The following is a 12,241-nucleotide window of genomic DNA, read 5'->3' on the forward strand; positions in this document are numbered from 1 at the left end:
GAACATGTGGACAAGCTGACAATAAATGAGGTTTTATTATGCAGGGGAGATGTGGTGAAAAGGTAAAAAGAAATGCTTATTTTTGCTGGTTAGCTTAATTTAGAATCTCCTGCTATTATGTGGAATCCTCATGAGGTTGGATTTTTTACCAAATTGAATCGCATGCAGTTTAGAGGAGAAAGATTTGTTCAACGTTGTCATGATACACGGAGTGGCATATCCAAAATGTTAGAGGAGCTAGGCTGAGAACCATGGAGCAAAGGTTGAATTACGGATTAAATTTATTGCATTAATTGAAAGGACGTCTCTTTGGCAGTGATGTTGAAAATGTATTATTACCCCCATCGTCCTAGAGTAGTAGAAATTATGTCAATAAAATAGAAAGAAAGTAAACATAGTAAAACAAAGTCCATGAGACTTTCAAGAAAGAGGAAGGCGAAGATAAAAGTTCATGTGTGGAGGAAAAGTAGAACACCTATTCACTGGGAGTTCCAGAGGGAGTTAGGCGAGTAGTATGGGCATTAAAGACGGTTTACATTAGCCTAAGATGCTTTTATAAAGAAACTCACCTTAATCCTTGAAACCTGAGGTTTTCCTGAAAGTTCTGGAGAAAGGAAAATAACGTAGCTAACATGACAACCATTTTTAGTTTCAGGCACATTGAGTTTATGAAAATTATAACTATTTACTATGCATTCAATTTTCAACCGGCGAATAAACTTCTTGTCACTTTAGGTCAGTTCATCACATCACACTTCCCACCATGTGCATTCAAGTACATTCGCCTCTTATTCATATAGACGTTTCATGGATTGGCTCTGACCGTGGAATATCGATTTTCGCAGCTCTCTCATCTTTTTTGCTCCAGGTTAGTATTATCTCTATGCACAATATCTCAGGGGCCCCAATACCTATCTTCCTTCCGGTAATTCTTTCAGTTTCTCTCAATGGTTGACAGTACCGTTCACGGAAATCGTCCTTCCCGATGATTCTGTTTCTTTTTTCCAAAGAAACTGCGGGAGATGCCGCAACAGTAACTTTTTACGGAGTCATCCGCTAACGTGCATTTCAATGCAACAATTTCAGAGTGTAAAAATCATTCGCCTTAACTATTGAGCTCTCCCTCTGGAACTGGATGCACACGCCGCCATTCACCAGAGATGGCGCCTCCTGGTGACACGTTGGACTGGGTGCGCGCCCGGAATCCCAGAAACCCGTTGGCAGCCGTACCTTTTGCGAGTTTTCGGATTACGATCAATTTTTAAATTGGCTTTGTTCTCTCCCAGATTTGAAGCGCTGGTAACGCAAGAAGGTAATAGCCCAGCCCTCTTCCGCGCATTCAACAACGTAGGTATTAGGCCACCGTAAGCTGTGATTCGAAAATGATATTCCAAAGTCGTTTTGTTCCCGACCTATTCGCCGTTTTGTTTCACGATGCTTCCGTTCCTCACGAAATCGTCATTTACAAGCCGATATATTTCTGATTTAACTGGAAATTTATTAATGAAAGTCCAACGTGACCATTACCTGACTTTATCCATACTAAAGGTATTTGCTTAATGGTAGTCCCTTCGATCTTTTTCCCCGACACCACGATGCTCCGAGGAATACTCTCGTGTCTGAAACTATGCATGTAAAGCTGCATGTCTCTAATAGTTTCTTCAATTTCTTTTAATAATTTCACGATTGCTTTTCCTGTCGAAATCCAACTTGTACCCGCATCCAAGCTGTCGTCAAAAACGCATTTCTTCTGTATCCAATCTCGCTTCCCTTAATGACCAGGTCTTTCCCGTGCCAGATAGAACATTCCCAACGAAGGTTATGGCAAACTATTTCTGCCTCTCAATAGCAATATTAGCTGGTAAAACTTTTAATGTTATAAAATATCGCCAATATTAAAGCCGTTAGTGTGTATAATGAAGTGCATTTATAAAAATGTTATAACATGAAATAATAAATAAAATTACACCTAATGACACGTGTACGCATTTTGAATATAAAGTAAATATCGCACAGTAAACAAGAGGAAGGTCGCGCGATGTGAAGTGCAAGTTAGCTATCAGGGACCGTCCAAATTCCTACCTTTTTTACGCTTATGTAGATCATGTATGATTATGACATCCTAAAGAATAACCCCCGTGATTTCCTTTCCCACCGAAGAGTCCTGAGTTTTTTATAGACAATCTACCGGTTAAAGGTGGACACAACTACAAAATAAATATCATTTCCTTTTGCCTTTCTTAACAAAACACTACCCCACATCACACTCTACAACAAACCCCTCTTCATCTCCGTGTGCGTCCTTCTTCCTTTCATTCCGTCCAGCATCCCTATCCTGTTCCAGCCCTTTCCTCGTTGCCCAACATTCTCCCCTCTATCACAGTCTTCATAACACTGCCGATCAGTATGTCCTGCATCCATCTTCTCTGCCTCCTTATGATTTCTCCCCACACTCTCTTCTCCTCCTCCACCGTACGTGGTACCTCATCATTTGTTTACCTTTCTGGCCACTTCACATTCTCCATCCTTCTCCACACCCACATTTGAAAAGCTTTCAATCTGCGCCCATCATTATGTTTTAATGACCATGTTTCCACGCCACACAAAACCACGCTCCTTTTACAAGTTTTGGGAGGCTTTCCTTGTCGTCGTTTCTCACTGTCATCAATTCCCACCACCTTGTGAAAATTTCTTCGCCGAAGGCATATTCTTCATCCTATGTCCCTACTACTTTGACCATTTTGATCCAAAAAAACTTCCGAGATACGTAAACTGCTCCGCCTGCTCTAGTTTTTGCCCTCCTATTTTAATGTTAAGATTAACCTTTCTTTTCCTGGAGAACGGCATAACCTCTATTTTATTTATACTTATTCTCAGCCCATATCTATCGCACTGAATTTTCAATTCACTCAGCAATGCCTTATGGGTGAAAAAAACATAACATGAGAACCTTCTCGGGTTTCCATCCCCAAGTTGGCAGCCATTATGGTGGCCCATTAGGTAGGACGACACCCTGCGCCGATACCCGCCACGGGGTCATCCCTTCAAAAAGCTAGGGCCTGGCGGAGAGGTCGCGGTAGAAGCAACAGACTGTTACCGGAGGGGTCGGTTGACATAGGGGCCCGGCAGGGGAGCAGGGTTTGGGGGACGGGGAGGGGTCGCATGGCTAGATCAAAACAATTGCCCCACTCCTCGCGTCACGCACGTGGCACGTTTCAGGGAGAAGCGGGTGCCTTTCCCACGCAACCCCATACACCAATGGAGAGCAACCGCGCCCCCTCCCCCGCCGAAGAGTGCCCCCTTTCGTGGAGGCGGTCGACTGGAACGACGGTCGCCGAGGGTAACTTCTTATGAGTCGATTGATTCATTTCACGTCAGCTGAGAAATTATGAAGAGCTGGCTCATTTTCATATCAGCTTGTTTAGCCGACCGAGGACGACAGTGAGATGATTCGAATTAATGTACAAGTATATGAATGCAGATATTTAGAAAACCTAATCACTTAAGATGAAAAAGATAGAAAGGGCACGAGAGTGATGATTGGAGTGAGTAAAGAAGCTTTCCCGAGAGAAGATGACTGGTGCCAGCTCTGTAGGAATGAGGGACAAGAGATCGAGAATAGAATGCCTTGGCAGAATGGATGGCTCCAGTACCTGTGCTCAGAAGCAAACGCCGCATGTAGGTCAACTTCTGAAGTGGAGATAAAACTTGATGATGATGTCATTTTATTGGTTTTCAATACGACTCTATGTTGCATCACAAGTATTTACTTTCATTGAAGCGGTGAACTCACGAGAAGGTTACCGTGGATAACTGAGGCCATTGCTATTTTTTACCTCAGCCTAGGAAATACGAGAAGCTGTCTGATCTAGTTTAAATGACGGAAGACGATTGCCGTTTACATGGTTCGCAATATAAGAAGAGTTTACACTTCCATTCTTAACTTTCATTAGAACTTTTCCTAAAAGAAATCCGGTGCAGGCCAGTTTGCGAAAATTTCGCATATCTTAAGAAATTAGTGGGTCTAACTGAAATAACAATGATTGAATCAAATTCCAAGGTTAAAATACGCGGAGAGTTAACAGGGATTTTTAAAGCCGAAGGAGTTCGCATCTTTAACTTGGGAATGCTGTTATCAATAACGCTTCGTAGGCCTTCACTAGAGGCTGTGATCAAAAAGACAAATTCCATAGGAAAAATACGAATTGTAATCTTACAAATAAGTAGATATGCTGTAAACTCAATCATCCTGGTACATAAATGAATAAGAGACCAAAAATATGGGATTACATTTAAAAGGGTTATGGCTATGATAAAATCTATTGTTTTTAACAACGACTCAGGATAGATATAGTCAATGCAGAACAGATACTTCGAAGAAATGAGTGCTTATGGTCAATTTTCAACGAAAAAGCAATATAAGATGATGATAATAAGACTAACGCAAAATTTGCAGTTCAGTCGTGCCTGGAAATCTCTTCCATTTTCCTTGAGAACCTAATTTCTCTTCATTTTCCAATGATTTATTCTCACTCCATTTGTATACATGATTCTCATTCACACATTCTTTAATACGATCGACAAAGGTTATAATCCCTTGACAATTAGCAAAGCAGGCTTATTGGCTTGGAAATCCATAGGCTTACCACAGCTTGGTCATCCGCAAGTCTTGACTCACTTGATCAGTTTCCCACCTAATTCCAGCCCGACCTCCACCACCTTTATTACCCTTTGACCCTATTACCTTCTAAGCATGGGAGGTCGCTGAGAGGATGTTTTCTGTAGGGGTGTCTCGTGGGCCCGACTCTGGAGTCGTCCTAAGATTCACAATTGGGAGGGCATGCGCCCTCGTGAAGTGAACCGATTGTGTTATCACCATCGCCTGCCACCACCGCCAGGATGAAAGACAAAGTTACAGTGGTGGTGCGGGAGGGACCCCCCATCACGAGCGAGGGATATTGTGTCGAAGTCATCGCTGTCTGCTGCAGGGTTAAAAGCCGTCCAACAAAACTCCCAGCTGAAAATATTGACGGTAAAACAGCCCTACTTGAGGGCTGTTCTACCGTCGAGTCTCAGGGTCCCATGCCTCAAGCTTTCTGAAAATTATTAATCATTTAATATACATATGTTAAAATAAACTTGTAATTTGAAATAAAATATATTTGTATATAATATAAAAATATTTCTTCCTCTCTCTATTTTCCCCCTAATATATCTCTATTTCCCCCAATTTAATATTAACTCAGCTTTCGTACATATTGATAATCTCTTTACTGTTGTATTCTTGTGGTTATTTGTAAATAATTCAATATTTACAGACAATTCTTAGATACCTGACTCACTGTAGCTTGATCATCTGCAAGCCTAACTGCCGTAATCATCTCACCGTCCACTTCTATTGTCCGGCAAAGCTCTTATCATGCCCTAAATATTTCCTCCGCACATACAATACATTAAAAAGCACCAGCAACAACGGCCAATCCTATCTCGGCTCCTTTCCTATCGGTACCCATCCCGATTCACCCCTTTCTTCGCTTACCTGTGCCGTGTATTTTATGCACAACTTTCGAATAAGTCACCTATTCCTCCAGTCCATTCCCATATTCCTCATTACATTCATTGGCGCTGCTTACTTTCATCGGGCAAACGCATTCTCAAAATTCACGAAGCACACAAAGGCATCCGGATTACATTCGATGTTCATTTCTATTACATTTCTACTAGTAAACTACCCACAATGCCTATGGCATCGATACAAATATCCTGGACTGGACATTAACTCCGTAGTTAAAAGTAAAATACATTTATTTATCGGCGATGCAGTGGCTTACAGAGATATCCGTAATCCTGAGGAAAAAGCAGCCTTAGCAGATGACTTAAATGCTACACAACGCCGGCACGACACTTAGAATTAAACTTAAAAAGTGCGTATTGATGAATTTTTGGAAAAAAAGCAATACCCTTCCGAACACCTACTGCGTCAGGAAAACCGAAATTGAAAGTCTAGACTCGATTAAATACTTAGGAGTTACCCTCACACACGATATCTCCTGGGTGAAACTGCCACGGGGAATATGCGGCAAGCTAACAAAACATTGGGATTTAAGAAAATTAGGAAAACCACAACTTAGTTGTTATGAAGTGTAACATTCGTTTCAAAAAGATAAGGCAGGGGCGGTGGGCTAGAAAATGGAATATAGAAGCATTAAATGGGTTGAAAAGGAAGGAATACAAACAGGCGGTATATAAAATCATGGAGGATGGTAAAGGGCTTAGTACTATCGAAGAAAAATGGGAAATGATCAAAAAAGGGTTGTCTAAAGCCGCAAAAGACACTATTGGAACCGTTAACGCTAAAAGGACTAGGAAACCATGGATCACGGATGAAATGATTACAAAGATGGATGAGCGGCGAAAATGGAAGAATATAAATACAGAATTAGGCAAAATGAAGTACAAAGAATTGAACAATAAATTGAGGCGGGCAACAAATAAGGCAAAAGACGCATGTTGGAAGACGCAGTGCGAGGATATGGAAAGTCTGCAGAGGAAGGGTGAAATCGGTGCGCTGTACAGCAAAGTTAAATCGTTATCGGGAAGTAAGAAAGGGAGATCAACGATAGCAGTTAGAGATAAGGCGGGTAAGGTAATAGTTGACGCAGGAAAGATCCAAGAGAGATGGAAGGAATATGTAGAAGAACTGCATGGTAAAGAACTTAGACCAACAATGTTAGACATAGAAAAGGAACATGACGTAGAGAAGCTTAGGTCCAGGCATACTCAACGATGAGATAGAAAGGGCTTTAAGGGAGATGAAATTAAAAAAGGCCGTGGGGGTGGATAACATTCCTGCGGAACTACTGAAATGTTTAGGAAAATGTGGAAGCATTCGACCAGTGTTTTGCTCTTAGTATCCTAGAATCCCTACCTGATTCAGCCACCAACATAGAGGTGAGAACTCGTGAATCCGCCTACATATTAGCTTTCCGTTCTTTCAAAATTCCCACCCTTAACCGCCATCTTTAATTTCCCTCCCAGCATTCCCTCCACACCTCCCCTCCCCGTCCATACCCCTTTCCCCTCTTCACAGAAACAGCATATTTTCAGTCTCACTTGAAGAAGGCCTCTGAGAGGGCCGAAAGCTCGAACAATTTACCGTGTGAGTGTTCTTTTAAATGTTGCTATTCTTTTCTATTTGTGTTATATTGTGTCAGCCCATTATATATATATATATATATATATATACATATGTATGTATGTAGATATAGGTGTATATATATACACCTATATCTACATGCATTTATATATACGTGTGTGTGTATATATATATATATATATATATATATATATATATATATATATATATATGCACACACACACACACAAACATGTGTAGATCCTTAGATGTAGATGTAGATGAAGGGTACTCTTGTAAGCTTCTTTGAGGGCAGTTAGGTATGGTGGCATGGTGGTGTCCTTCGAAGGAGAATCTCACTTTTTGGAATAGAAAATAGCCTGCTATTCTGCTGGTGCCAAGTCGGGACTAAAGGGGGTTGGAAAATCGTCGCAATGCTGTTTTTCGTCAGGTAGTCGGTTACCTTGGAGCCTCTAGCGCTCAAAACCTTCGGTTCAAGTTTAACGCAGATTTTTCGCATTGCAAAATTTTCAGTGATAATGGTGTGCATTGTCATCTTATCAATGCCTATACGATCTGCGATACTGTGCACACCTAACCGACGGTCTGTATTCAGCACTTTACGCACACTTTTCACGTTGTTGTCAGTTCTTGAGGTCGATGGCCGTCCAGGGTGGGGCTCGTCCGCCACACTCCCTCGGCCAATTTTGAAGAGCTTGTGCCGCTGAAAAAATTCGGTTTGTGACATGCTTTTATCCGTAAACACTTGGCGAAGCATGCCCATGTCTTTGTATCCATTTCTCCAGTCCAACACAAAATTTGATGGCGCACCGCTGTCCAATCGTTCGCTGCATTTTGCACATGCATCGAGTCATTCAAGTGTCCGCTAAAAATACGATCTGGCCTGAATGAACGCTTGCAAGCGATTGGCGCCTGGCGCGTGTTAAAGTTCCGACCTTCAACCACCGAGCCAGCGCGGTGCGAGGGCGCTGCGACGTACAGTCTCGTCAGGAAAAAATTGTTTCCAATACTTTTTACACAAGCCTTGCGCTACTACTACTGCTTAAATGCATAAGGTATTGGAACGTAAGATAATGAAGGTGTGAGAATCCCTAGAAGGAGTCAAATTGAAAGTGAAATAAACACTAATAATTGAAAGTGAAGAGTGGAATGCGAGCACACATGGCATACGCATAGCAGAAGTGAAATGCTTTACGAAACGTAATATAGGTGTAGAAACGAAAACCAGACGAGTTGTCCAGGATCCGATGAGTCAGAGCTTCTCCCCCTTCAACTGATTGCTAATCCGAGCGGCATAAAATACAATAAAAGAGCTCTTCGCGGGCACTGTACCACTACGTCATTCACCACTGAATCCACGCTCTTCCACGAATCCCCGCCTTCATATCGCGATAACTTTCATATCAACACCGCGTATGATGACGGCGCTATCACGACTTGCGGTCCGCCACATTTTATTTCTTCGAAGTGAAAAAAACAGGAAGGTGACTCTTCAGAGGCGTTCTTCGAAGCGACGAGAGCGTCTGTCGCAGCGTCGCCATCATCTATCTGTTGGTGATTCCCTGAGCACTTGAGGCCCGATGGCCTTTCCCACAAGGAAGACGAGGTGGCACCGAGACTGAAGCAAAAGGAAGCAAAACAGACGCGATTGCCGCGTACCGCGACAGGCTGTGGTCTGATATCCGTTTCTTTGTTGTCTTCGAGAGCCAATACAATCGAGTACTTAATAAACAGACGTAACACCGATATTTACGCTTGGTGGGCAGCATGATTTTTAATTGCGTCCCGTAGTTAAGGTTAATTTCTTATTAATTCTGAGTTGTACAAATGTCTTTTGACATGGAGAATTTTCAAAGTTTAAAAAATCATTCATCTTCACCGGGATTCGAACCTTGATCCCTCGATGTCCGGACATCTCTCTCACCTCATTGATTTTTATTTCAATATGAAATTTTATTTTTAGGGGATTTTGTTTGACTATTCTACATCTTCTTCTACCCAAATACCCCGCAATCCACCAAAAATGTGTGTGGCAGAGGGTTACGGAGAGGGAGGGTGTTTATGCTGTGTGGGAAAGGGAAAAAACATCCGCTTAAATTCCATGAAAAGGGCGTGCATAGGGGTGTGCACATGTTAGCGGAAAAATTAGTTTCAAACGAATTCAAATAACTTTGGTAGTTGTCGCGACAACAACTTTTAACGGAGTCATCCGTTAATATCAATAGATCAGATCATCAACATAAAATCATGGAGATAGAAGAACGGATAGATTTAAAATGTCGTTTTTTCTTCGAACCATTAGAGGTCATAATTGGCATGGCAGCAATGGCGTAGGAGATAATTAAAATTGGCAGGGTATATATTTTTTCGATATCCTGCAAGTTCTTTCCTGCACGTTATGTTTTATTTAATAGACTCATATTTTTAACAGTTCTACGGCATGATTTGAATATACGTTTCCTTTTATTGAATAATGTTGCATGTGAGTACTTTCTTTCGTGTGATTAACATTTTTCGTGTGCATTATCAAACTAATATTTGCGTAGAAGTGACATGAGGATTGTGCATGCATTGGGATTGTGCATGCATGGCTAGTGGCCTGACACCCCCCACCACACGCCCTTGAAGCGGCTTGCGGAGTATTGTGTGGATGAATGAACATACATTAAAATTCATAAATTTCAAAGTGTAAAAGTCATTCGCCTTGACCAGTATTAGTTTTAAACAAGTGTTAATGTCTTCCACCACACGGATGTCTTAGTTATATCAAATAGGAGGGAATGAAAATGACCATACACCATTTTCAAGTTTTACCGCCCCCATACTAAGACAGGCAATGCAGAACTCGATCACGAGAAGGGGGAAAAATTTCTATTAACCCTCGATCATGAAATTTAAAGTTCCCACCCCTGACGCCGCAGATGGAAAATGTGGCACCCAGCTGTTCACTACGGACGGCGTGTGGCATCACTCTCGCGGAGAGGGACGACGGGTGGAAGGGGGAGCTTGAAAGTGCAGTAAATGACGGTTTGAGAGTGTTTTGACTTGCTTTACTTTATATGTATCCCAGCCCTAGGGGCAATTAGAATTTTTTCTATCTACAAGGGCTGTCTAGAAAGTCTCCTCCGTTTTCATTTAGCGTGAGAAGTAGTGGAGAGAGCCGTATGGTTGCTGTATTGACGCACAGAGTAGGTCAGTGCGCCTTGAATTGTGCGACAAGGAACTTCAATATGCCATCACCATAGGTTGGCTGATATCTCAGGCGGCAGAATTTTATGCTGAATGAATTTGAAAACTAGTTCAGAGATACGGCGAATGTTTAAAATATATTAGTGAATATGTATAGAAATAGTAGAGATGCATAATTTTGAGATTAAAATAATAACTTTTTTGTATCTGTTCTAATGTGTTTTTTATTGCATAACGGAGGTTAATTTGTGGACAGCCCTACGATTGCTATCCCGTATTTATTTATTCAGTATTAGTCCGAAAACAGCACATTTTGGCCTTTACATCGAACTATTAACAATGATAACAATAGTCACATTCACAAACACCCAAGCCCTAGGTGGAGGAAAACTCACCCAGGCGGGAATGGAACCCGCGACCCTTGGAATGGCAGACGAGGACGTTACCCCGCCGCCACCGGGAGTGGGAAGAAGGAGTCCTTCTTCCCACTCCGCTAGTTCTGGCATCTATTTCCCTAATTTTATATTTATTATCCGAGCGACCAATGTCTTTTGCAGTGCGAATAATTGACGAGACTTCGATGCTGAAACGAGGGTCTCTACATCCTTTTAATAAGTTCAACCTAACGTTAAATCGCCTTTATCATAATAATTTCAAAATAAAATCAAGAAGCACTTCTGTGACGATTTTTGTTTTTTCGTAACAGTTTTTGACGAATCTGGCCGCCCTGCGTTTAACATCCTCAATTTTCTGAATCAGGTCTTTTTTTACATCGGATCTGATGAACTTAATGCATATTCTAAATAGGGGCTCCCGAGAGCATGGCAGCAACGATCCTTGACCTTAAATTCACTCCTTCCAACAATGCGTTCGATGAATTGCAATTTTTTATTTGCTTGCCCGCAGATTTTATGCAAGTGGGGGCTCCATGATAAGTGGTCGGTGATAGTAATGCCTTCGTATTTCACCGTTCCAACCACTTTTAGATCAACTCCAGCAAGTTTACACACAAAACCAGTGGATCTTTTACAAAAATATACCGTCGAACACTTGTTATGATTTAGTTCCATTCCTCAACTTGTACACCATTATGAAATCCTATCGAGATTCTTTCATAATATTAATCGGTCATTTTCCCCAGAAATCTTCCACGTTATCACCGTGCCATGCGTGGACTCTTGTGCCCGTAATGTGACTACCATACCTGTTTAAAGTGGTGCAAATATAAGCAGCGTAGCAAATGGCAACTATAGCTTACAATAGCTTAACCACTTCTCTACATCTACACAATACCCCGCAAGCCGTCGCAACGGTGTGTGGCCGGGGGGTTTTAGGACACCACCCGTAACAAGGAGCAATGCCACATGCAAAACAAACAAAAGCAAGCCGATGCACACCCACTCAAACAAATATGTTCATACAAAATCCATTTCAAATTATACACATGCAACTATATGCATACAATAGCAACTAACATACACAAGCAAATGCACCTACGAATGTACCAGATGTCACCGCAGCGTTTAACCTTGTCCTCGCTTGTATTTAGAATGCCTTTACTATTTTCATTATTAGTTCGATTCCTTACTAATATGATTCCTGATTAAAATTGCCCCAATCGAAATCGCTCTTTCTATGCGAGAGTGACCTGAGGTGCACGGCTAATCCACCGGAAACCACTCCATTGCCCTCCATCTAACAATCTTCTATAGTAGCAGCCCCTCGATTTGAGAAATCTCAATTTCAGCATTAATACCATTCCTATTCTAAGAAATTCTAACGATCTAGGCTCGGCCGTAACTTGTTGGAAATTAGTTTCTTTTTTTAAAATAAAACAAAACATTTGGTTAACAAGAAATATATTCGTTGTCACAGCCCAGGTTTCAATATATTACT

This window comes from Hetaerina americana, unplaced genomic scaffold, assembly GCF_022747635.1.
Source record: "Hetaerina americana unplaced genomic scaffold, ioHetAmer1.1.p SCAF_2, whole genome shotgun sequence".
Taxonomy (NCBI): domain Eukaryota; kingdom Metazoa; phylum Arthropoda; class Insecta; order Odonata; family Calopterygidae; genus Hetaerina; species Hetaerina americana.